This window comes from Aulostomus chinensis, chromosome 21, assembly GCF_037954235.1.
Source record: "Aulostomus chinensis isolate RoL2024-O1b breed Wild chromosome 21, RoL_Achi_v1.0, whole genome shotgun sequence".
NCBI lineage: Eukaryota > Metazoa > Chordata > Actinopteri > Syngnathiformes > Aulostomidae > Aulostomus > Aulostomus chinensis.
The window spans coordinates 19,106,771-19,133,074 of NC_141340.1; the positions used below are offsets into that span (position 1 = coordinate 19,106,771).

At 42.6% G+C, this 26,304-nt stretch overlaps 1 protein-coding gene and 1 non-coding gene across 2 annotated transcripts in view; both read left to right on the forward strand.

Moving 5' to 3' along the window:
• LOC147241938 (uncharacterized) overlaps positions 1-26,304 on the forward strand; it is a 179,576-nt gene that overhangs the window by 75,344 nt on the left and 77,928 nt on the right. The gene's annotated exons all lie outside the window — the stretch shown is intronic.
• On the forward strand, positions 21,122-21,193 carry trnaa-cgc (transfer RNA alanine (anticodon CGC)). The gene has a single exon. It is a non-coding gene; the product is annotated as a tRNA-Ala (tRNA).

Below are 26,304 nucleotides of genomic sequence, written 5' to 3' on the forward strand. Positions count from 1 at the left end.
AGTCCTCATTACAGATGAGGCCAAAATCCTTACCAAGTCACGTAATGTTCAAGGCAGGTCAATGATGTCGATCAGTTGATATCTTTTTACAATGTGGTTGATTTGTTCTACTTTCACATCTTTACACACATTCAAACTTTACTTTGATTCTTGTTTCATCTTTTGATTTCCAGATGTCTCTAGCTCCTGTAAATCATGCCATCAGTGTGGAATTCTCTACGGTATCAAGAGTGGATGGCTTACACAATTTTCATGACTGGATACTGCTTGATCTCCCTTTATGCCTAACCATAAGGAACATGCTACGGGTAATATTTGATCTAACATAACTGAAGTATAATCAATCATGAATTAATTAATTTTATCAGGTAAATGCACAAATGTGTTACTGAATTTTTACACACATTTGGTTTTCCATCATTATATTTCTCCCTTAGGTCCATACTGCAGTGACCAGAGTGGTTGAGTATTTGGAATTGACTACAGGGGGACAGTTGCCCTCAGCTGACACAGTTCTCTAGGGGTACCTTCACTTCAAGGCACTAACAGAACATGAGTACCAGTACTCTTGTCTGACCTGTGGTGATCATCCAGCAGTAGTCATCATGGACCTCCACAAGAAGGGAGCGTTCCATTTGTCAGATGCAAACTTCAAACCTTGTTGATTTATACAGCGCTTTTCATTCATCAAAATACATTTCAAAGCGCTTCACCAAATAAAAACAGTCACAACAGAAATACTGCTAATACTGAAGACACGCCCCTCCCACCCCACATATGAACACACACAAATACACACACACACATGCGCGCACACACACACACACACACACACACACACACACACATTTCTAGTTTTTATATCTTTGCGGGATGTCAAGTTACTATCTGGGGCCCATTGACCACTTGCACCCGAGTGCCCGCACCAATGCAGGAGACAATGGCTTCATGAGCTCCCCTCACCTTTTGAGCCAGAGTCTGGGGCATGTCTCAAAATTTGGTTCATTTTAGAGCTCACTGATCTGCAAGGGAATGCTGCATTAAGAGAGCATCTTGAGGCAATGGGCCCTTCTATCTTCTGGCTACAGACGAAGCCTGGGAGTGTGTTAACAGGTCTGACTAAAGATTCACTGTGCATTACAATGCAAAAAACAACAACAACCAACCAAACAAACTATAAGGCTCATGATAAAATGAAAATACTTTCAACAACGTTATCCTGAAGGTGCATGTATTTATTTATGCAAACAGGTTGGTGACAGACTACATTTTACACTTTGATAATGCGGGAATCAAAACAGAACAATGGATTCAGAATCCTCAGAGCTACATGAGGTAACCAACTCTTCACCTTAAAATAGCAGATGTAAAATGGTTGGGTCCACCTAATGGTATGATCCCTGCAGTAAATGAATCAACAGTCAGACTGGCAACTTAAGCTATGGCACAGAGCTGCCATGGCTCACAGTTAGATATTGTAGCTACAGACATGACATAGCACAGAACTGCTACTACAGTCATTATTCAATATAGATTCATGTAGATTCAAATATGTGATTCAAGTGAATGGGAGAACAGTTTTAACATCAAGTCTTCAAATCAAACACTGCTCATCACCCCTTACTGGACATTTTCTGCTATTTGCCAAGTAATTTGCATTAGCAATATCACTGACAGCAAGAAAGTGTTAGGCTGCCAAATGAACCAGATGAACAAACATATTAACAATCCCCATCTTATTTGAAAGAACTCAGTCCCTGCTGTCCTACCAGAGCACTCTGCTCCCAGAATGCAGGTCTTTTAGTGATTCCCAGTATCTCAAAAAACAGACTGGGAGGTAGAGCCTTAAGTTACTGGGCTCCTCCACTGTGGAACCAGCTCTCTCCATGGGTCAGAGAGGCAGACACTCTGACTACGTTGAAATCCAGGCTTAAGACCTTCCTTTATGACAGAGCCTTCAGTTAGGACTGGTTCAGGTAGCTCTGAACCATTGATAGCTATGCTGCTACAGGCTTAGACTGCTGGGGGACACATCAGGTTACATGGAGCCCTCTCCTCTCCTCTCCTCTCCTCTCCTCTCCTCTCCTCTCCCCTCCTCTCCTCTCCTCTCCTCTCCTCTCCTCTCCCCTCTACTTGTTGCACTTTGTATTTTGGCCTTGGTGTCTCTCAGTCTCTCTGTGTTTCCACAGATCCACCAGAGCTCCATCTCTCTGCTCCAAACACCTCCTGCTTCGCCCCACCCCCACCCCCTTTTATCCCTGCTCTTACACTGGCCTGCGCTCCACTTCCATGAACCAGTCTACCATCCAGTCCCCCATCAAGCTGTCTTGCTCTCCCTGCCTCCCCTTCCAGAAGCTTCCTTCTTCAACTGTTATTAACATTTCCATGTTTCCCACATTTTGTATTGTAAACTCTTTTCTTGTCTGTAACAACATCTACTGCACGTCTGTCCGTCCTGGGTGAGGGATCCTCCTCTGTTTCTCACCCTGAGGTTTCTCAGATTTTTCCCTGTTAAAAAAGGGTTTTCTATGGAGTTTTTCCTCAGTCGATGTGAGGGTCTAAGGACAGAGGATGTTGTTATGATGCCATGTGAAGCCCTTTGAGACAAACTGGTGGTGAAAACGGGCTCTACAAATAAAATTGCCTTGCCTTGCCATATAACTTTTATCTGAAAATATTGTATATAACTGAGGTCAAACGTGCATTTGTTTAATGTGCTGTTAACTGCTACAACCACAGCAGCTACTTCAAACTACTGCACATTTCTGCTTTGAACAAAGAAGTATTTGAGGATGTTGTGCATTAAGCTTATGTCGAAACACAAGGAAAGCCAGCCAACTTACAATAAAACTAATGAATGAATTTTTCATTTTGTGTTAGTTGAGACAGATACGATTTGAGTAATTTAGCCAATTCTTAATAAACAACAGGCTGCAAATGTTAATGTGACATCAGATCACTCACTGTACAACTGTGTTTTTTTAATTGGGGTTTTATGCAGTTCTTGTGCCGAGATACTTTAAGAAATTTATTAGGTGAATAGAAGACAGAGAGAGGGGGAAACAGAGGGCAAACAGAAAATGTGTGTCCATACTTCTGATCAGTCAACTGCTTTCATTCTAATTTTCATCTCAAGGCAGTTTTTCTATGTTTGATGAAATATTTGATGCTTTCCAGTCTCTGTGTAGAAGCACTTGAGGTTCTGCAGAACTGCAGTGCTCACAGTTCGCTTTACCTGGAACAATTTGCCTCACCAAGAACCTCTTCAGGTGTTTTTCGACTGCAGCAGTTTCCTCCGATTTCCAACAACGTTTTACAGCAGCTTGCTTACCTAAGTGGGCAAAAAAAGAACGACGCTTTGGTGAACTTGACAACACTAGATCCACTAACTGTGAAAAGACAAAACAGGCCAGACAACATGCCACTGATTGTGCAAATTCAGCTTCCAGTCTTTGTCAAAAATAAATGCTTTTGAACATTATAAGGCAGGTATTTGTACATATTCCATTGCTATTTGAAATTTTGATCACCAAACTGTTCAAACCGTGCCCAATCACGACCCCGTATGAGTTCATAGGCCGTCAGGGAGGCGTCACAACAAACTGTCAATCGGGGATAATGTAGCGTTGTGTGTGATCGCGATCCTTTGTCCAGACATGAAAATTAAAAGGAAGAAAAAATGATGGTGCAGCCATTGAAGAGAACAGACTGCCTGCCCGTCCTTCACAGAGAACGTGGGGGATATTAATGGATGCGTAAATCTCAATGTTAACTTATATTGCACACATGAAGCTTTTTTCAGCTTTATTTATAACTCATTTACAAAACATAGACAGTGGCAGTGCAGTGATCATAGAAACTACATTGTAAACATTAGGCTACATTCATAATAACTGAAAAGCAAATTAATATCCAGAAAATTGATACAACCTAAATAAAAAGACATGTTGCGCACATGAAGCACATGTTCGCTGGGTGTAAACAACACATCAGAGCACTCTGTCATCCTCTTCGTCGACATCAAGGTTCACGTCGTCGGAGATGTCAGACTATGCAAAGGAATAAAAGAAAATCTAACATGCTAGACTTTCCATCTCGGCTTCGTACAGTGTCGTAACGTGTCGTACACGCAAAATCACTGGTCATTAATTATAACACACTACACTCCAGTTTGTCGTTCCAGACACTGATAATCGGGCACAACGCTGGATATGTGCCTGCCACGACAAAATTGTGTCAAAATCTGCCTTAAATTGTGTCGTCTGAACCCGGCTTTAGTTGGTTGGAACAAAAACCTGCAGCCACCCTGGCTCTTTGTGGAATAGGTTGCCTATGCTATGCCTTGCTTTAAAAGCAAGGTAAAAGGCAATAGCCCAAGAGAGAATCCAAGCCCCAAAGATTACCCCTTTTTTTTGCAGATACACTTTGTTTCTGCTCTTGTGATGTGGACGTACATTCTTGGAGGGATGAAATGCGGACCTCATCTTCTGACCCCTCTTCTCTTGGCATACTGACATCTAGACACAAAAAGAACTTTATTAAATCATACAAGACAAAAACTGTCAGTACGGCCCTTTAAGACACACTGTTCGTAAAAACAGGCTATACAAATAAAATTGCCCTGCCCAGAAGAGCGATTTTCTTACTTTATAAAATAATCCAGTATTTGGCATTTGTGACTCATCTTAAATGGAAGTGGTAAAAATCATTCTGCTTGAATTATTCAGGCACACCTATTGCAGACCCACCCTGGTTTTGGACTTGGTATGTGGAATTACATTCGTACTGGGATGAAATGCTGACCTCATCTTCTGACCCCTCTTCTCCTGAACACAGAAAAGGCTTATTCAAACATGCAAGACAGACATATTAACTTTAATGTGAAGCAGTCATGCTAATAAAGCTAGCTTGACAAGTATATGAGTCAAATAGCTGTTGTGACGGTCGCAGCTGTGGTACACGGATTTCATAAAAGTTTTAGTGGTAAATCTGCCTATAGTCCCCTAAACGTCATGTCTGATCTCACCAGGGTTGTGGCCAGAGAGTGGCCCCAGGTGGCACCGGCCATCACCTGAATCTGAGTGGCCACCTCAGGTGCTCCCCCATTATCCTGAACTATGTTTGGCCTTTAACCCAATCAGAGGCAGGACATCCACAGTAGTGATAACAAACCAGACTTACAGCTGTAATTCTGTTAGAAACCTCAGAGGCACTGAAACCTTAAAGTAGGATTGAGCCTCCACGTGGGCAGCTGACGGCCGGTGGGCCATCCCAGCCTGACCCTCCTCAAAGGGTAAATAAAGACTGGCGGTACTCAGCCTGAATGAAACCTGGATGTGAGTGCAGGTGACTCACTTGCCTTGAACCTCGAAGTACTTTCGGACGCGACACACCACAGAAATAACAAGTCTTGAATCCAAATCTTGAGTTTGATGTCTTTCTTTACTGAAACTTAAAACCATACAAAACAAAAAATGAATCCCTAACTTCTAAATAATTGTCTCTGTAACGTGACGAAATGTGCCGGTCAAAAGACTGTGATGCTCCTATGGCTCGCGGCTTCTGTTCTGGAATCTTCATGCGTCCTGACGGTTTTATATTAAACCAACAGCCAATCAAAGTGCACCAGAGTAACTAGTATCTAGGTAAAACGCTATATTTCTAAAATAAATTCCTATTATCACTAAAGATGCATATAATAATTCTTATATTCCTATATTAACTTAAATTCTGGAAAAGTATTAATTCTGAATTTAAAATCTAATTATATAAATATACATTTTCCATCAAAACATAAAAAATGGCTCTAACACTGGAAGTGACCGTCATGAAGCTGCAGCTCCTGGACACCTCAGCTTCATGAAACCACAGGCGCCCCTTTACTACTCCCCACCACCGAGAAAACAGAGGCAGTGCCTTCCTCTCATTGACGGGAAGATAAATTCAGAGGTGAGTCATTTGAAAACTTTCTTGTGCGCATTTCGGACAAATAGCGGCCATGTGCAGGTTTGGGCAGGGCAAGGAGACATGTTGTCCCACCTGTGCTGGGCCTGTAGCAAGCACAGCCCCCACTGCAACCGAAGTGGTGTCAAACTCATTCATCTCAGGGGCCACATGGAGGAACATCGATTCCCAAGTGGGCTTGACTGGTAAAATCATGGAATAATAACGAAAATAACGACAACTTGACATTGTTTTCTTTGTGTTAGTGTGGTCCAAAATAGTACAAGCACATTCTGAAAATGTACACATCCCAAATAATCCTCTTGAAAAAACATTTCAAACTAGTTGAAAACTCTGAGGACAAAATTGGTGCAGTGGTGAGCACTGTGGCCTCACAGCAGGAAGGTTCTGGGTTTGAGCCTCGGCCCATGCATTGGATCCTTGTGCCCAAGTTGTCTCCTCACCACACATTCCAGGATATTCAGGAAAAACAAATGATGATTAGTGTCTTTTTTTTAAATCTCTCTCTCTCTCTCTCTCTCTCTCTCACACACACACACACACACACACACACACACATGGAATAAGGGTTCAAAAAGATGTCAAATTTATTTCATATTCATTCAGATAATATCACTGAAGCAGTGTAATTCATGGTGGGCTGTTGGATGAAGCCTCTCTTCACAAACATAAACTTGGTCCACACAGAGAAGATGGTGCTGACACAGTTGGACCAGCAGGTGTTCTACTGCTCAGTGTCAGTGGAGCTGTGGGGATCCATGTCCTCGTAGTACTCCCCAACATCAGTGTAGTAGAAGTCAGGATCCATCCATTCATGATAGGAGTTTGAGGAGGGACCAGGTTCTCCACAGAACTGCTGATGCTCATAACTGAAGTAGGGACCCAGTTCTCCACAGTACTGCTGATGGTCAGAGCTGGTGTAGGGACCAGGTTCTCCACAGTACTGCTGAGGGTCAGAGCTGGTGGAGGGACCAGGTTCTCCACAGTACTTCTGATGTTCAGAGCTGGTGTAGGGACCAGGTTCTCCACAGTACTGCTGATGGTCAGAGCTGGTGTAGGGACCAGGTTCTCCACAGTACTGCTGATGGTCACAGCCGGTGTAGGGACCAGGTTCTCCACAGTACTGCTGATACTCACAGCTGCGGTTCCTGTGGCCCCTGTAAGTCATGAGGGAGGACTGGCCTCCTGGCTGACCATGATGTTCCAAGCCCATATACGTGTCGCTGGCTGGAGCAGTGTTGCTGTAGGGATGATCCATTTTGACACCCGACTGTCTATCATGACTGCATTGAACATTCAGGACTGCTCCCAGATCATCTGCATGACCTCATTCCCTGCGCCATAGTACCGCCGAAATTCATCAAAGATGGCGTACAAGCCCTCATGCATGTCGGTGGCTGGAGCAGGGTTTCTCTCAGCATGATCCATTTCACCACCATGCTGTCCATCATCAGGAACATCCAGGACTGGCTCCCAGATCATCTGCATGACCTCATCCCCTGCACCATAGTACCGCCAAAATTCATCAAAGATGGCGTACAATCCCTCATGCATGTCGGTGGCTGGAGCAGGGCTTCTCTCAGCATGATCCACTTCACCACCATGCTGTCCATCATCAGGAACATCCAGGACTGGCTCCCAGATCATCTGCATGACCTCATCCCCTGCACCATAGTACCGCCCATGGTCATCAAGGTGCAGGTCTGGATTCCTCTCCATCATTGTAGGTTGGTTGAATTTCCTCCTTGACTTCTCGACACGTTGGGTTGAGATTTCAGCAGCACTCCGTTTAACTGTGAGGTTTGCTTCTTTGTTGAGACACAACAGAAGTTGTTAAAGTCACCTTCAATAGTCTGCACTACTATACTCATGGAGAGTTCTTTAATAAGTGTTTGTAAGTCAGAGATCCAAGACAGAAAAAAGAGATCAAAGCACAGAATTTATGAATCGAAGAAATCAAAGACAGAACACAGAGATCAAACAAGCCAAGGATCAAAAAGATCCATAGACACATCAGCCAAGGTTTTTTTTTATTGCTTTCTTGTCCTTTGTGTCCATATCATAATGTTATATCATTTTGTCAACCCTCCACATCTGAAGATTGTTTTGCGTTATAGGGATAGAAGACTTCAAACAGTCTCCAAAGTTTAGAGTTCAGTTCAGAGGGCAGCTGCCTCATGCTTGGTATCATCCATCTCTACAGCGTTAGCAAACTAGAACTCTCTAATAGTTATAGAATTTCCTTTGTTTAAGCTCTGCCACTCCACCTAGTGTCAGACACTGTTCAGGGTCTGGCCCTGCCCTGTCACTGCAAGGTGATGCTGGTCCTCTGAAATAAGCAGTGCTATGAAATAGGAAGAAGAGCAAACCTCCAGGTGTAGACGGCCTTCCTGTCGGTGTTTTTTTGGATCCTGTTAGAGGAAACCTATATTTTGTCTTTTCCATGAATGCCTTGAGAAAGAAGAAATGGTGCCTACAATGAAGCAAGGAGTAAATTCCTTCATTCCTAAACCTGGGAAAGACTCCTCTCTGACAGATAACTGGCGCCCAGTACGTTTATTCACGACTGAATACAAGTGACTTGCCTTAGTTTATGCTAACAGGCTCAAAACAAGCTAACGACGTCTCGCTAATGAAACACAAGCAGGTTTCATGAGAGGTCCTCATATCAGCTGCAACATAAGGCCTGTGCTGGATCTACTGACGATGCAGACTTCATCCACTCACACGCGTTTATTTTAATTCTAGACTTCTGCAAAGCCTTGGACACAGTAGAACAGAATTTTCTATTTGCTTCCTTCGAGGTTTTGGGTTTTGGTCTTATCTTTGTCTCAGCTGTTAAAATGTTTTAGGAAAACATGACCAGCTGGTGATCATTCATGGGAACACCTCCAGAAGACCTGATAAGCTTCGAGGTGCAAGACAGGGACGCCCCACCCCTGCCTTTCTTCTCCTCTTCATAATAGATCTCATGTCCATCTCTGTCCTTAACGACGTGCATTTGAAGGGTATTCCCATCCTTGACAGAGACATTAAAATCTCCCAGCTAGCAGACGAAAGCACTACTATTAAGAGTCAAAGATCAAATTCTTTTGGCGCTCCAAAATATTCAATCTTTCTGCTTTGCCTCTGGTCCGTGTTTGAATCCGAGGAAATGTGAGGCCCCTTGTCTTCTGTAGGAATTTTTCAACAAGTCATCTTTAATCAATCAGAAGGACCCACAGAGTCCATATTGCGCTGTTCAAAATCGGAAGAGGACACCTTCTAGTTGGTTCAAAAGAATTTATTCAGATTAACAGGAAAGAATACAGAGCTCTGGAGATGGTCTTCCCCTATCCTGGAGTCAGCATACGCAGATGCGTCGCCCCTGGCGTTGGGGCAAGAAGTCCAACGATCTCACTATCTCTCCAGTTTTATGTGTTACAAGGAGGTGCTTACGTGATCGCTTCTGCGTGCAAGTGCGTATTTTTGATCTTCGTGTTATTTTGCAGAATCTTCTGTCTATATATGTATGGATTAATCTACAGTTCAAGCAAATATATGAATAAATTTATCTACAAGAGCTATGCCTTCCTTGTATGACGCAGTTTCCACCGATGCAGTTCAAGTTTAGTCGACCACATCAACGCAAAGCACCCAGTCGCAAGTGCAGCCACAGCTAACGTTAGTGGCTAATATGTTAGCAGTTTAGTGACCTACAGCACAGCTCTTTTGCAAAACTACACACATGAGCAAGTCTGCAACTGACAGGCTGACGAATGTTCTTGCCAAGTGGATGAAATTCCCTCTCTGCTTATGTTTTATCATTCCAAAGATTTTTTAAGTTCGATGTTCCAGTGCAACTTATTACAACCCCATTTTCTGCTGTGTTCCTCTCTGACTTGACAAAACTGGTTCCTTCCAGAGATAAATCATTTCTCTACATATTAGATGAAAAATACTCCATAGCAATTGTCCATGTTAATTTGAGTTTTCTCATCGCCTTCTAATTCATTATTAATTCAAACAAAGCAAGACAACACATACAAGAGGAAAGGAAATTGTCAGGATTTTAGGATGTCTCTTATTTGAGGTGACTAAACTGCCAGCTTCAGAAAAGGACTGGTCTTCAGGCACATTAGTTTTAAACTGGTCCAAAAAATAAGACAATGATAAAAGACTGGTCCGGTACTAAATAATGCTTAAATGTAGGTTTATTGTAAAGACAGCAACAATATCCAGAATATTTTAAAAGCCGAAATTTCACAATAGATGATCAGTAATACACCATTTAACCCATATTTTTTCTGTGAGCGCCTTAGAGATGCTAACCTTAAGCTAAACATTTAGCTGTGTATATGCTAACTACACTGATTAGCTGCTAAGCTAGGCTAAGAGTCAGATACAACAATTAATGAAATAAAATTCATGAATAAAACCAGTAATTATTGACAAGATCAAACTGACTGACATCAAAAAGTAATTACAACAAAAACGCTGTCTTAAAGTATTTCAACTTCATTTAAATTTGCCATGTTCTGCTATGACTGAAGTTCAATGGGAAGGTCCCATTTAGCTCAATATGTTCCTATCCTTCTAAGTCAGTGTGAATGAATAGGATAACATTCTGGGTTTTAATGGAAACTTTAACATAGACTTTGTGTTTATTCACTTAGTGGAACAAAGCAACACAACACATAGCCAGGAAAACTTTACTGCCACAAATAACTTCAAACTTTCTGCAACTTTTAAATGTTTCCACATCATCAAAACTGCTGTACAGCTGTGGCGTTGGAATTTGACAAAAATTATACTTTGATTCAACTTAAAAAAAACAAAAAAACATCTTGTTTCAGTTGACATTGTAATTTACAAAGAATAAAGACAGGAACACGATTTTCCTTAAAAAAAATTTGTGATGTCTTTTTACAAGTATGCATCCTCTTACAAAACAAAACCCCACTCACAAAAACTGTACAAAAACTAAAAACTATGACTTAACAGTGGCATGCCACATATGTGTGTGTGTGTGTGTGTGTGTGTGTGTGTGTGTGTGTGTGTGCGTGTGTGTAGATGGATATATATATTTCCATATACTTTATATAAATTGTTCATTGTCTTTAATGAGGGAGAATGATGGAGCATGCTGTCCTGTTACAGATTATTAAATGATTATCACAATGATTTTCTTTAAGATAACACTGTATTTGTCCCTCAGTGGGGAAATCTAAGGCAGTAAATCTCACTTCACCCACTTGATAATATCCTTCAGGGAACTGAAGGCAACTCTCCCCACAGCTGGGCCCGGTCCTCTGGTGCTGGGTCACATTCCAGGCCAGTCTCCATCTCTTATCATTTCCTCTTTAACTTTGGTCATAGTGGAGGTACTTGGACATCTTGGCCTTCTTTTTTCTGAGGTGGTACTTGGTTTACAAAGTAAAAAAGACACAAACTGCCCTTTCATTTATAATACATGAACCCACCACTTGAGCCATGCCTTTTTTCTTGGCCCTGTTCTTCCAACTCCTGTAGCGTTCTAAACAATTGTGAAAATGCTCAAATCGAGACCCCTCTCCCATTCTGATAAAGATTTTTAGAGATTTTAGCTTTGAGGAAGAGACAGACGGAGCAGGAGAACCACCACTTCCACCACAGCTTCCTTTGTGTCGTATCTCTATTGCAGCCATGTTTTTCTTTGGCCATATCATCGTTGTTATTGCTTGTTATTTCCTTGCCACTTCTTTGTTGAAGTATGGTTGTTTTTGTGCCATGCCGTCATCGAAGGCCTGTTTCTTTTCTTGAAGGCTTGTTATTTCTCTGCAGTGTGATTCTTGAAGACTCGTTGTTTCTTTGCCACGTTTTGATCGAAGGCTCGTCGTTTCTCTGCAGTTTGATTATTCAAAGCGCTTTCTCTGTCCTCAATGTGATTTTCGAAGGCTTGTTGTTTTTCTCTCATTTCTTCATGGAAGGCCTTTTTTGTCTCGGCAATGTCATTGTCGAAGGCTTGTTGTTTCTTTGCCATGTCATTGCTGAAGTTTTGTTGTTCCTTTTCCAAGTCTTGCTGGAATGTTTGTTTTTTATTTGTCATGTATGTGTTGAAGGATTGTTGTTTCCTTGCCATTTCTCTATTGAAGGCTTGTTCTGCCTTTTCCATGTATTTATTGAATTTTGGCAGCTCCTTTGTGTTTTCTGCCTTGGTCCGATTAATGAAGGCTTTTTGTTTACTTTCCATATCTTTTCTGAAGGATTTTAATTTGTCCGACATTTCTTTTTTGAAGGCTTGATGTTCCTTTTCAGTGTCTTTACTGAATGTGCTGAGTGTCTTCGCCCTCTTTTTATGGAAGGCTTGGTGTTCCTTTTCCATGTCTTTCTTGAAGTTTTGTTCTTTCTTTTCCAGGTCTTTACTGAGGGTTTTTTGTGCCTTCAACATGTTTCTATCAAAGCTGTCACGCTCCTTTGTTATTTTGTTGTTGAAGGCTTTACGTTCATTTGCCACATTTTTCTTGAGGGCATCAAGTTCCTTTCTCACTTGTAAACTGAAGGCTTCATGTTCCTTCTTTTCCCTGTTTTTGTTGAGGGCTTCATCTCCCTTTGCGCTGTCATTATTGAAGGCTTTGCTTTCCTGTTCTTCCTTGTCTTCATTTGAGGCTTGATATTCCATTGCCTCCATTTGTGGGGTATGTCGGCCCTCTTGTTCCAGTTTCAAAGCCTCAGGTTCCTTTGTAATTTCTTCCCTTGCTCTAAGATGGGCCTTCCTCATCATCACCATCTCATATTTTAGGGTCTCGTGCTTCTCCACTGTCTTTTTGTATGCTTCAACTTGCTTCAAAAAGGCTGCCCTCTTGCTTGCCATCTTGGCCTTCTCCACCATGAAAGCTCTCCTCCTGCACTCTTCCTTTCTGTGTTTTTCAGCAATATCTTCGTGCTCCCGTTCGAAAGCGTCCAGTGCCTCTTTGATTGCTGCGCCTTCTGTAAGATAGGTCCGCGCCATCATAAACATCTCCTTTTTCATAATCTTTAGGTTCTTGACGGTCTTGTTTTTTTCTTCAAATTCTTTTGAAAAGGCTCCTCTCTTTTTCTCCATCTTGGCCTCCTCCATCATGAAAGCTTTCCTCCTGTACGCCTCAATTTCCCGATAGAACGTTCTTCTAAAATGTTCTTGGTGACTTTTCTCCATGTCTATACCCTCTTTATAGAGTTTCTCAAGAGGTTCTTCTTCGGAGCTTTTCCTTCTTTGTCCTCCTGGATGGATGTTAGTTAAACTCCTTTGGTTTACTGAGGGTCGTGGTTATAAGGGTCTTTATAAACCGAGTCAAAGTGAAACCCGTCATCTCAGCCTGTCATCTTCAGCAGCCTTGTCATTCTGGTCAGTTATCATCAAAGACCAATCAATGCAGAATGAATCCAGTGTTCTTCAGTCACCTCAGTCATTCAGTGATGACTGCCCTCACACCCCTTAGACCCCAGACTTCAAGGTTGGCGCGTTTCCTCCTGGAGACACAAGCACTTCCCTCCCAAGTTTGACAATCACATTAAAGGCCTGTTAACAGATGTGAAAGGCAGAATACATGGCTCTCCTCAGTCCTCCTCAGTGCAGAAAGTTTGAAGTTATTTGTGGCAGTAAAGTTTTCCAGGCTATGTGTTGTGTTGCTTTATTCCACTAAGTGAATAAACACAAAGTCTATGTGAAAGTTTCCATTAAAACCCAGAATGTTATCCTATTCATTCACACTGACTTAGAATGATAGGAACATATTGAGCTAAATGGGACCTTCCCATTGAACTTCAGTCATAGCAGAACATGGCAAATTTAAATGAAGTTGAAATACTTTAAGACAGCGTTTTTGTTGTAATTACTTTTTGAGTGTCAGCCAACAAGATATCCTGTAATGCGTTCTCATCTTGTCAATAATTACTGGTTTTATTTATGAATTTTATTTCATTAATTGTTGTATCTGACTCTTAGCCAAGCTTAGCAGCTAATCAGTGTAGTTAGCATATGCACGGCTAAATGTTTAGCTTAAGGTGAGCATCTCTCATGCACTTGTACAGTCTATATAGATATCATTCGCCTAATAGCATAGTTGCCCAAGTCATATTTGAACGTTTTCAGAAAACAAGAAAAAGCACTTTTTTGAGCAAGCACATTGGTATTATTCATTGATACTGTAACAGAAAGTTCAACCAGATGTGTCAACAAGTTTCCAAAAAAAGTGACACACAACATTGATTGCATAACAAATAAAAGTGACTTAGGCAGAATATGTCTTGACTGAGGCAATTTTTCTCTTCCATATAAATACAACGATAAAATAACTGACGTTAGTTTACTCTCCTAAACATAACCAAGTTGTGTTACTTTTGTAACTTTAAGCAAGTTGTGTTAAATGTCTAACCTTAACCAGGTTGTTGCGCTTGTCTAACCTTAACCAAAGTCCCGCTCAGGTGCTGTGTGGACTTGTTTTCACACTGCCTACCGATGAGGGAGGTTGTCTTAGTACTGGTGGGCCACTCTTGGTACTCCTGGTTTCATTGCCTGCAAGTCTTTGAATTTCCTGAGAGTAATTTGCAGTTGGGCAAGAAAGAGTGGGACCCAGTGGAACGGTTCTTTGGGGATGCTGAGTCGCGGAGGCAGGTCCTCCCAGTCAGACTCAAAATCCAACTTTTACCAGATTCGACCATCTGCCAGGTACTTGAGAGCCAGAAGGTCATGGACTGTGGGGTCGCCAACTTTTATTTCTGGTTGAATGTCGGTGACAGAGGCCCCAGATAACTTCATGAAGTCATTGTGGAATAGCTGGGTGGCCTTGTGTGGGGATGGTTGCAGACGTGCAGTCTGGAAGATGTCAATGTAGTCATGTTCAATGAGGCTATGCATGGAGTCACACTCCATTGGTGTGTGTCCTGCAACCAGAAACCTTTGTTCTATGGTGACACCATGCTTCATGGCCAGATCTATGTACGCCGGTTTGATCGCCGCAGCCATCACTCCAGACTATGATTTTTTTAAATATCTGGGTTGGCCCCTAGGGCCGACTCAAAGTGTTTGCACTGCAGATTGGCAAAAACCTCACTGCTGAGGGAGCCCTCATGCTCCACCCAGGGGTAACAACACCTATCTTTGTTACCCAGGTTGAAGCTAGTAAAGTTGTGCATCTGTCGTTTAGTTTTATAATACATGGTGCTTGCTTTTGTGTGTGTGTGTGTATATATTTATGTATGTATGTATATATATATATATATATATATATATATATATATATATGTATGTGTGTATATATATATATATATATATATACACACATACATATATACACATATATATATATATATAATGCATATATATATAAAAATAAAACAAACACCTTTCCAAGCTCCGACCGCCGCCTGCTTCGCCCCCCCCCCCCCCCCCCTCACCCTTTTATTCCCGGCCTGTGCTCCCCTTCCATGAACCAGTCTGCCATCCAGTCCCCCATCAAGCTGGCTTGCTCTCCCTGCCTCCCCTTCCAGAAGCTTCCTTCTTCAACTGTTATTAACATTTCCATGTTTCCCACATTTTGTATTGTAAACTCTTTTCTTGTCTGTAACAACATCTACTGCACGTCTGTCCGTCCTGGGTGAGGGATCCTCCTCTGTTGCTCACCCTGAGGTTTCTCAGATTTTTCCCTGTTAAAAGGGTTTTCTATGGAGTTTTTCCTCAGTCGATGTGAGGGTCTAAGGGCAGAGGATGTTGTTATGATGCCATGTGAAGCCCTTTGAGACAAACTGGTGGTGAAAACGGGCTCTACAAATAAAATTGCCTTGCCTTGCCATAAACACACACACAAACACAAAGTCTATTTTTAAGTTTCTATTTAAACCTATAATGCTATTTAATTCATTCACTCTGACGTAGAATGATAGGAACATATAGATCTAAATGGAACCTTCAAATTGAACTTCAATCATAATATTGCTGGGTTCGATGCTGTATTAGTGGTCATCTACTGTAAAGTTAAGGCTCCAATAAAGAATGCCTATTATGGATATATAAACCTACCTTTAACCATTATTCAGCGCTGATTGTAAGCCGTTTTATTTGATAATTGGTTCTTTTACCTTGATATTAGCTGTGTTAGCAGCTAATCAGTGTCGTTAGCACCAGAATGGCACCTCTGATTTACACTTACAGGAAGAAACAACCCTACACGCTTGTCAGTAAAAGTCCATGGAGTCAACCTTGAAAACATTACAGGACTCATTTCGACCCTTTCCCCACTAAATTTAGACATTATTTTTGTTGGGTGCAGGATTTTGGACCTGAAAAAAAAAATTGAGCCCCACACTTGGACTTTACTGTCAGATTCTGGACCCCACCATGTCCTAAACACACACACACACACACACACATTTCTAGTTTTTATATCTTTGCGGGATGTCAAGTTACTCTCTGGGGCCCATTGACCTCTTGCACCCGAGTGCCCGCACTGCAGGGGACAATGGCTTCATGAGCTCCCCTCACCTTTTGAGCCAGAGTCTGGGGCATGTCTCAAAATTTGGTTCATTTTAGAGCTCACTGATCTGCAAGGGAATGCTGCATTAAGAGAGCATCTTGAGGCAATGGGCCCTGCTATCTTCTGGCTACAGACGAAGCCTGGGAGTGTGTTAACAGGTCTGACTAAAGATTCACTGTGCATTACAATGCAAAAAACAACAACAACCAACCAAACAAAGTATAAGGCTCATGATAAAATGAAAATACTTTCAACAACGTTATCCTGAAGGTGCATGTATTTATTTATGCAAACAGGTTGGTGACAGACTACATTTTACACTTTGATAATGCGGTAATCAAAAAAGAACAATGGATTCAGAATCCTCAGAGCTACATGAGGTAACCAACTCTTCACCTTAAAATAGCAGATGTAAAATGGTTGGGTCCACCTAATGGTATGATCCCTGCAGTAAATGAATCAACAGTCAGACTGGCAACTTAAGCTATGGCACAGAGCTTCCATGGCTCACAGTTAGATATTGTAGCTACAGACATGACATAGCACAGAACTGCTACTACAGTCATTATTCAATATAGATTCATTTAGATTCAAATTTGTGATTCAAGTGAATGGGAGAACAGTTTTAACATCAAGTCTTCAAATCAAACACTGCTCATCACCCCTTACTGGACATTTTCTGCTATTTGCCAAGTAATTTGCATTAGCAATATCACTGACAGCAAGAAAGTGTTAGGCTGCCAAATGAACCAGATGAACAAACATATTAACAATCCCCATCCTATTTGAAAGAACTCAGTCCCTGCTGTCCTACCAGAGCACTCTGCTCCCAGAATGCAGGTCTTTTAGTGATTCCCAGTATCTCAAAAAACAGACTGGGAGGTAGAGCCTTAAGTTACTGGGCTCCTCCACTGTGGAACCAGCTCTCTCCATGGGTCAGAGAGGCAGACACTCTGACTACGTTGAAGTCCAGGCTTAAGACCTTCCTTTATGACAGAGCCTTCAGTTAGGACTGTTTCAGGTAGCTCTGAACCATTGATAGCTATGCTGCTACAGGCTTAGACTGCTGGGGGACACATCAGGTTACATGGAGCCCTCTCCTCTCCTCTCCTCTCCTCTCCTCTCCCCTCCTCTCCTCTCCTCTCCTCTCCCCTCTACTTGTTGTACTTTGTATTTTGGCCTTGGTGTCTCTCAGTCTCTCTGTGTTTCCACAGATCCACCAGAGCTCAATCTCTCTCTGCTCCAAACACCTCCTGCTTCGCCCCCCCCCCCCACCCCCTTTTATCCCTGCTCTTACACTGGCCTGCGCTCCACTTCCATGAACCAGTCTACCATCCAGTCCCCCATCAAGCTGTCTTGCTCTCCCTGCCTCCCCTTCCAGAAGCTTCCTTCTTCAACTGTTATTAACATTTCCATGTTTCCCACATTTTGTATTGTAAACTGTTTTCTTGTCTGTAACAACATCTACTGCACGTCTGTCCGTCCTGGGTGAGGGATCCTCCTCTGTTGCTCACCCTGAGGTTTCTCAGATTTTTCCCTGTTAAAAGGGTTTTCTATGGAGTTTTTCCTCAGTCGATGTGAGGGTCTAAGGACAGAGGATGTTGTTATGATGCCATGTGAAGCCCTTTGAGACAAACTGGTGGTGAAAACGGGCTCTACAAATAAAATTGCCTTGCCTTGCCATATAACTTTTATCTGAAAATATTGTATATAACTGAGGTCAAACGTGCATTTGTTTAATGTGCTGTTAACTGCTACAACCACAGCAGCTACTTCATTGAGGCTCGGCAGCCACCAGCAAGGGTCAGCAACCACCGAGGGTCGGCAACCAGCAAGGGTCAGTAAGGGTCAGCCACCAGCAGGGGTCAGCAACCAGCAAGGGTCAGCTCAGGCACAGTTGAAGGAGCCTGGGGAGGTGAAGGAGGAGGGCTGTTTGAAGGCTCCAGGCACACTCACACACACCAGTAGTGGACAGTGTGAAGAAGTGTGTGAATCTAAAATGGAATTTCTTTGACTATGCTGGCTTGAGTCCTCTAGAGATTTTCATTTTGTTCTTTTTATTTTTATATTTTCTCTGTCCAATGTGGCACAAGTTACTGTTGGAGTAAAACATTCAGTAACATCCAGGTCCAAAGACAGAGAAGGCAAAGCTCCAGGAGTCTTTGATCTCTGAATTCTGTCTTTGATCTCTGGGTTCTGAGCATAGATCTCCTGCTTCAGTCTTTGATCTCTGACTGATTCTAAACTCATCAAAGATCACGTCAGCATATTTGTCCAGACTCCAGATGGTGATTTTACCATGTTCACTCCAGCAGTCCTTGTTGCTGTCTGCTGTTGTGTCACAGCAAAGTAAGGAAACAGCCTGACGGTCCTCAGGAGGAAATTCAACAACCTCCAAAGATGGAGGTGAATCTAGACCTGCTCATGTTGGCCATCCTTGATGAACTTGGGCGGTACTCTGGTGCAGGGATGAGGTCATGGAGATGATCTGGGAGCAGTCCTGATGTTAAATGCTGTGATGAAGGACAGTGTGGTGGAAAAATGGGTCAATTTGAAATTTTCAACAGTTTAACGTTGTTGGCAGGACTCCAACCTGAGCAGGGAGACCCCAACAAATTTCTAGTCCATCGCCTTCACCACTCGGCCACAAGAACCACATTCACACACACATTTGTAGAAGATTGAAATGCAACAATTAATCTTTGTGTCAGCACAGACCAACTTTTTTTTTTTAATTTCCCACGAAGATAAACTCTGTGTGTGTGTCTGTGTGTTTTGACTGAGTAGTGAAGAAGACAACTTCTTGACTCCATTTTTGTTGTCACTCTTCTATTAATTTTCAGTTTCACTCATTAAATGAACCAGCTTTGACACGTTTACTTCTCTTGTATGTCAACAACTTTGGTCTTTAAACTCCTGACAAACACACCACATGTCACACACTGTATAGATTAAATCTGCTGAGAACACAAAACACGTGACCCTGTGACCCTCCATTTTTGTCCGGGTTCAATTTTGATTCATTAACCGGAACCTCTCAAAACCCCAGAAGAAAAAAAAAAAGGTTTCTATGCATGATAGCCATAATAGTGACATCATCATGTTTCAAGGTTTTCTTCCCTCAAATCATTCTAACAAGACCAGGGAATTCTTGAAATGTTTCAGTTGTTGAACTCTCAGCAGCCTGAAGGTGAAGCTTCTTTATCAGGTGTGCAACATTAAAGAGAATCAGCTCAAATGGTAGAGCGCTGGCTCAGCATGTGAGAGGTAGAGGGACTGATGTCCTCATCCTCCAGAAGACTTGAGCTCCTTCTGTTGTTGATCAGAGGAGCTGCTGTGTGATGAACGCTGACGTTTGTCCACTGGTGTGATGAAGTGTCAGCCTGCTACTGATATGTGAATGAACACAGGCTCAGTTCACAGCTCTGATGAAACCACTGACTTTGAACCACACAGTGAAGGAGTTGGTCATCAAGGTTGATGGCAGCTTATTAAGTTCTATCTTTGATCAAATAATAGAAATGTAAATGAATTCAGCATTGATTGCATTTCCCTCCTTTCTTTTGGTGCCCTCAGACTTTCTGAGAACTGGAGGAGGAACTGCTCTCTGTTCTGTGTTTGTTCTGCTCAGTGGAGGAAGGAACCAAGGATCTGAGCTCTAAGTTTTTCAGTTCCTACATCAGTGAACAGATAGATAGATCTGAAATTATGGGTGGAGGGTTGGAGGAATACTAACATACACTGAGGAGGATTATAGAGTTTTCCTTGCAGGAGTCAGTGACTTAGTAGTGTCGAACAAAGCAGGAGCCGGGGCTCAAACCCAGAACCTTCTTGCGTTGAGGCAACAGTGCAAACCTCTGCACCACCGTGCTGCCACCTGCCAGTTACAACAGAGTAAATTATGTTCTTATCAGGTTCTTATTTTGCTAGGATTGTTAATCTCATCTCATTTTTACTGTCCTAAATTCACTATTTTGTTGTCTTGGTTCATGTTTTGGTTGTCAAAGTTAATTTTGAATATTTGTGGAAAGTTCACCTGCCCTTACTTGTAAAAAAGACTTCCTTTAGTAAAAAATTAAAAAGCTCAAGCTAAACTTCAGTCAGGACAACCATTCTTTCTCATTCTTAGGCCTCTGTTTTATGTCCATGACCATCCTGTCTGTCACCTTTTGTGATGGCGACATCAGTTGATGACATCAGCAACGGTCCTCAAACTAACTGCCTCTGCCAGAAGTGAGCTGTCTTCTGTCTCAGGGGACACAGTCGGGTGGACCGGGGCGGATGAGGACCTGCTGCTTCCTTGAATGACACACTCCCTTGGGCCACAGTGGATGAGGGTCCTGAGACCCTCAGTGAAACAGTCTGGTGAATGTTTGTGGAGGACTGTTGTGTGTTGTCTCAATGATGAAAAGCAGCACAAACACAGGAACATCATGAATATTTTCCAGCAGTCAACACTGTACAACTATTCTAGTACTCTGAGGACCTGCTACTTTCTACAGTCTTCTCTACTGTATACTGCATACTGTATACTGTATAACCAGTTGTTATGAGCATCTGTGGATTTCTAAATATTCCAGCTCTCAGATTGCAACTGTATAGTGAGGAAGGGTCAGTTTAGAGCTGTCAATCAATATTAATAATTGATATTAGCATCTGTAGATTATTTTAGGAACTCTACCAGAGGGGATGTAGCTCAGTGGTAGAGCGCATGCTTCGCATGCATGAGGCCCTGGGTTCAATCCTTGGCATCTCCAGCTGGTCCTTTGGAGCCTTCATCTTGTCAGCTAAATTGATCCCTAAATGTGACAACAGTTGATAACAAACTACTAGAAGAGAAACCAGTCTGTTGCATATCAAAGTATTTGTGTGTGACTGGTCGGCTGCCCAGGACTTTCCCTCCTCTGTAGAAATACTGTTGTCATGTTGTTCCCTGAGCACAGACAATGACTCATTGTTCTTTGTTCATTACTCGGTCTCTCCATGACTGCTGAGTCCCTACTGGATACTGGTTTCACCTGAGCGTCCGGCTCATCCCTCCTCCTGATCCTCTTGCCTTGTTTGTTGCTGACATCAGCAGGAGCAGGTGCTTCACACTGCTCAGTATCTTCCTCAGGGACACTTCAACATGTTCAAGGGAAGAAGTGAGGGTTGAACCTGCGACCATTCGGTTGCTCGAAGGCCACTCGACCTCAGAGCCATGACACCACCTAACCTGAAACATGATGATGTTATTATTTACGTCCTGAATTCACAAAATGTGTGACGTGGTGAGTTTGTCAGGAGTTTAAAGACCAAAGTTGTTGACATACAAGAGAAGGAAACTGTCACGATCCCTGCCTTGTGTCTCTGGTTTTAGTTAAGTCAGTTCCTGTTTTATTTTGTAGTCATGTGCTGTCTTCCTGTCCTCCCTCCTGTGATTACCTTATGTGTCTCACCTGGTTGACTGCACAACCTGTGCCCCGTTTACCTCCTTGTATTTAACGTCTGTGTTTTCCCGTGTTTGGTGTTGGGTCATTGTTGTTGCTTGTTGCTGTTAGTTTTTAGTTGTTCGCTGTTTTCAGTACGTGCTGTCGTCAAGTTTGGATGTGTCACAGTCTTGTCACTAGACGTAAGTTCTCAGTGTCCGGTCTCAAGTCTCTGGTCTCTGGCACAAGCCGCCTACCTCAACTCATACAGCCTCAAGTCACAGTTCTCCACCTGTCTCAGCAATAAACCTCCTTTGTACACCCTCCTATTCTGAGTCCGCTTCTGGGTTTACCTTCATCCACCATGTTCCATAACATAAACATGTCAAAGCTTATTCATCTTTACGAGAGAAACTGAAAATTAATAGAAGAGTGACAACAAAAATGGAGTCAAGAAGTCGTCTTCTTCACTACTCAGTCAAAACACACACACACACACACAGAGTTTGTGTTTGTGAGAAGATAAAAAAAAAGTTGGTCTGTGCTGACATGAAGATTGATTTTTGAATTTCAACCTTCTACGTGTGTGAATGTGGTTGTTGTGGCCGTACCCTCCACTGAACCTGGGCCAAGGCTTTGTCTACGGTCCAGGGATGCTGGAGAGCCACAGCCTGATGCCATCATTGTGGACTGAGACTGCTGCAGGGACAGAGGTGGGTTACCCGTACGACAGTTAGAACAACAATCAGTCAAAGATCTTGACAATGGCTGGAAAAGAATGCAGCGAGATGGAGACTTTTATGAACTGACTTGTTTTTAAGATTTTAAATTTCTGAGCTAGACACATCATCACAATTTGAAGTTTTTCCCAGTAAAAAATAAACAAAACAAATCCAAAACATTATTTGACTTTTGATGTCTAAATTGTGTGGAAATTCTAAGTCCAACAAGCAAGAGGCCATTTGTGCTTGGAAACTGTGGAGCACATCACCAATAACTCCTGGTTAATTTACAGTTGTTTTCTACAAAAAGTTTTAAAAATGAACTAAATGCTAAATCCCTAGTAGTCATCATTGTTTTCATATATTTTCTGTCTGTGATGCCCTTTAGACGGTTCTTTTCCTCTGAATTCATGAGGAGAGCTGCAGTGACAGAGAAAGGTATGGAACAACAGAGTACTACAGAAATACTGCATTTGTTATGAAAGAGTACTTCCTCAGATATGAACTGAGTAGATTTAAAGGTTTAAGCTTCAAAGAAAATGGCTCAGCCATCCAGCAACACTTCCACTCAACCTCCTGACCTCTCCTTCATCTGTTTAATGCAACGATTCACTGTCATTATTCTGATGTAGTCAACAACTGTCAGGATCCCAGTCTTTTTCCATGATGTCCCCGTTCCCTCCTTCCCTTTTGTGGGCGTCTTTGTCTTTTTCCTAGCTAATATATAACAATACTGAAAGAGTGTCATGCAGATTTAGACCACAGGTGCAGTTTTATCAATCAAGACCTGTTGAATCAATGGAGAGTCAGATGACCTGTGACGGAGATGCATTTACAACTTCTGTCCAGAAGATGGAATCAGAGAACCATTCATCCATCCATTTTCTTCCACTTATTCCTGATAAGGGTCCTGGGGGGTGGAGTCTATCCCAGTGGCTTTCCAGCGAGAGGCAGGGTTCACCCTGGACGGGTCACCAGTCCATCACAGGGCCAACACATAGAGACACACAACCATTCACACTCACAGTCAGGTGCATTTGTGGCCCCAAGATATCCTGCAACACACAGAGCAAGCAATTGTTCAGGTTTTCAAACTTACACTTTCGCGATACAATCATGGATGGGCAGCTTACATCTTCAGCCCTGCAGCAACAGAGCCACAATGTGGTCTGCAGATGTCATGTCCCCAAGAGTGTCTTCATTGTTGTCTTCCTCGTCCTCTTCCTCCTCCCGGTAGCCCTCGTCGGCAGGTACTTCCACCTGTTCCCCCTCATTCATCTCAACCAGTGTGTCAGGGTCCTGGCCTGTACGCATCAGCGCAGCACCTGTATGGGAGAAGAGGTCACGATAAACATTTCATTTGAGAGAGAAAGATTGAAAATAATTAAAGAACAAGGCCTAAGTTCAATGAATTGTGTGAAGAAAACTGACACTTCAGTGAGGTATTTTTGTCAACATTCCTGAACATAGGTCTTTCTCTGGACTGAAGACAGAGCCCTAACATCCAGGGGCCTCATAACAACTGCTTCCTTCATGAAATTACAAAATTAACTCATCAGGAACAATTTCACTGAAAATGATGTCATGCCAAGCCTGAACAAAATGTGGTAACAAAACACCCCTAAAAGTCTGAGCTCAAAAATGAGAGTCAACTCATACAGGGCTTGTTGCTGAAGACCTCAGTCCCATTTCTTTCCATGAAAATTAAGACTTAAAGAAGAGCTTGGTTGCATTTCAGAAACCTGAGACACTGCAGCATTCTGTGACCTAAACGTGCACGGTGGGGTCTCATTATGATGCCTCCTCTACTGAAAACCCTCTCAACTGGTGCAGAGGATGCAGGAACTGACAGCTCCTTCAGTGCCAAGTTGTGGACTTGTGGGAATCTGTCACGGTTTTTGTACCAGAAGACAAGTGCATTTTCAGTGTCACTGTCCCGTATGGCATCAAAGTGTTTGCTTAACTGGATTCTGATGCTTGAATCCTGGCCTAAGCTGTTGTGGCATGCAAACTTTAAAAGCACACTTCATGTGGGCAGCACTGTCATTGACAATACAACTTATCTTCTGACAGATACCATATTCTTGTCATCTCCTCAAAGGCAGAGGAAATTCGCTCTCCACTATGTTTGCCTGGGAAATGTCTCCAGTCCAGCAAGTAGGATTCAAGGGCATAGCACTCCTTTGACTCGTTGCACAAATGAGCTGTTACTCCAAGGAAGCAGCGCAGCCTGCGATCAGACCAGATGTTGGTAGTTAAGGACACTGTTGATTGTTCAAACAGTCTCCTTAACTTGCTTTACCAGAACTGGTCTATGTTTCTCAGGAATTGTTCTTCTTGAGACTGGTGTGTACTTGTTATCCACAGTCTCAAGAAAGTGTCGAAAATGTTCATTTTCCACAAGGGACAGTGGCAGGCAACACCCAATTATCAGATCTTTAACAATGGCATCACTGACTGCTTGCTGCCTTGGGGACTGTAGATCTGCACTTTCTGGGCAGAGGATGCTCTAGTTAGGGTGTTGAAATTTACGAAGACTTCTGATATAAACTTTCCCAGTGTAACTGTATGGTGACCGTTAGCTTATCTGTCTTTATGCATGAATGCAGCCTCTCCTCCTGTCCTCCATCCTCTCTCTGTATGGAGGGGGTGTGTCAGTCACTCAGACTGTGTGACACTGGGCAGGTAACTTAGCAGCTGCAGCTGGGGGAGAATCATTACTACCGATGATGTGAAGTTATTAGCTGTTTTTGAGAGGGTCCTTTTTCACTCTTATCAGTAAGGCACCTACAAATGAGCCTATCAGTGGTGGTCTCGACCGGTCTCGTTCAAAAACCCAAGTCCGCTCACTCCGAGACAAGACCAAGTGAAAATGCCTTCGATTCCGAGACGAGACCAAGACCCTCAAAAAATGATCTTGAGACTAAGACCGGTCTCGAGTACGACAACACTAGTTTCAGCTGTTGACATGCGCACACACATCAACAATGAATCTGTACTTGTGCACCAGAGGCAGGGGTTGCAGGCTGTCCTCCATCGCCAAGCTGGCCAGCAAGACGGGGGGGGTTTCCAGATGGAGTGTCGGCTGGCGTGGTATCTCGCTCACATCAAAGACGTCAAATACCTTCAATTCAAGCCTCCAAAACACACCAAGAATTATTGTAATATATGTGCTCCTACACAGTACACACACAGTATATAATAAAGTGCACGTATTAATCAAATTGTAAAATACTTAGAGGTAGAAACTTTGAGGCGGCAGACATCGAGTGCGTTAACACAACGTAACAATCGTCAACTCGAAACCAACCCTTAAGTCTCACCACAAACACTGACTAAATGTTCAGGATACGACACATGACTAAATTTACGGTGTTACTTGAGCAAAGTATGACGTTTTTCATGGACTTGATATGAGCTTTCATTCATTTCAATGTACAAAGTCTGCCACCAGGAGTGGAAAACATAAAAGAGAACCAACACATATCAGTGATATAAGACACATTCTGCATTCAGAATTCTGGATTCAGTGATACGAAGACTTTGTACCAGGAGGAGCGGAGCAGGGTGACCTTACTCTCTCAGAAGGAAACTGACGGACGAAGCCGAGGGCACCCGAAGATGTCTAAATACGCTTGACCAATCAAAACATGCCAGTTTGGAGGGAGGCCTCTGATTGGCTGTTTCAAATTTAGAACAACAGGAAGTAGAAATTTAAAACACAGGTAGCGTTTCAGA